Source organism: Buceros rhinoceros, unplaced genomic scaffold (assembly GCF_000710305.1).
Source record: "Buceros rhinoceros silvestris isolate BGI_N320 unplaced genomic scaffold, ASM71030v1 scaffold28967, whole genome shotgun sequence".
NCBI lineage: Eukaryota > Metazoa > Chordata > Aves > Bucerotiformes > Bucerotidae > Buceros > Buceros rhinoceros.
Window position 1 is genome coordinate 3,428 of NW_010422039.1, and position 849 is coordinate 4,276.

An 849-nucleotide genomic window follows, 5' to 3' on the forward strand; every position below is an offset into this window, starting at 1 on the left:
CAAAGCTGTGGGGTTTGAAGCCACTTGCCTTGAACCAGAGTAGCACAGGAGCAGAGGACACCTCTGTACCTGCTTGATGCTCTTCCACGCCACTCTGCTCCTCTATGCCTCCTGAATAAACTCAGCAACACTCAAAAAAAAAAAAAAAAACCAAACCATGAGCCCTACAGCAGCAGCAGCAGTGACGCACCCTTGTCCTGCATGGAGTATCTTGGGTAAAGATAATCAGATGTCTGCATCCTCCACAGCCATGAACAGGGCTCTGGAAGCACCCCAAACTAGTGCAGGAGAAAAAAGCAGTCTGAGGAAGACCTGCGTGAGTGAGAGTGTGTGTTTGTATGTGCACGTGTTGACATGGGGGATGATCTGCAAAAAATAAAGACAAACGCTCGCTGGTCCACACCCTCACCCAGCTGTCCCCTTGTCCAGGCTGATGGCTGTGCCTTCATCTTGCCCCTCCAGCCTGGCCGTGCCTTCTCACACCCAGCTCTGGCACTCCCTCATCTGGCAGTGGGGACAGAGCTGAGGGGCTTGAGCTGACGCTGCCACGTTGAGACATACTCTGCCTCAGCTCCCTTCCCTGCTCAGCCCTCCCTGCTCCAATGTGGGCTGTCATTCTCTTGGAAAAAAAACAGCAACAACAATGGAAAAAAATATATATATATATATCTCCCCAAACCTCCCTAAAAGACCCAAATGGATGGAATTGACCCCCAACAAAACCAATGGGAAAAAAAAGCAAAAGTCCCCCCTGAGATCAGGGCTGGGCACATGACCCCACCGGGGCCCAGCAGCAGGGGACCATGTCCCGACCACTCTGCTCCTCTAGCCTTGGCACATCTGCGGCGT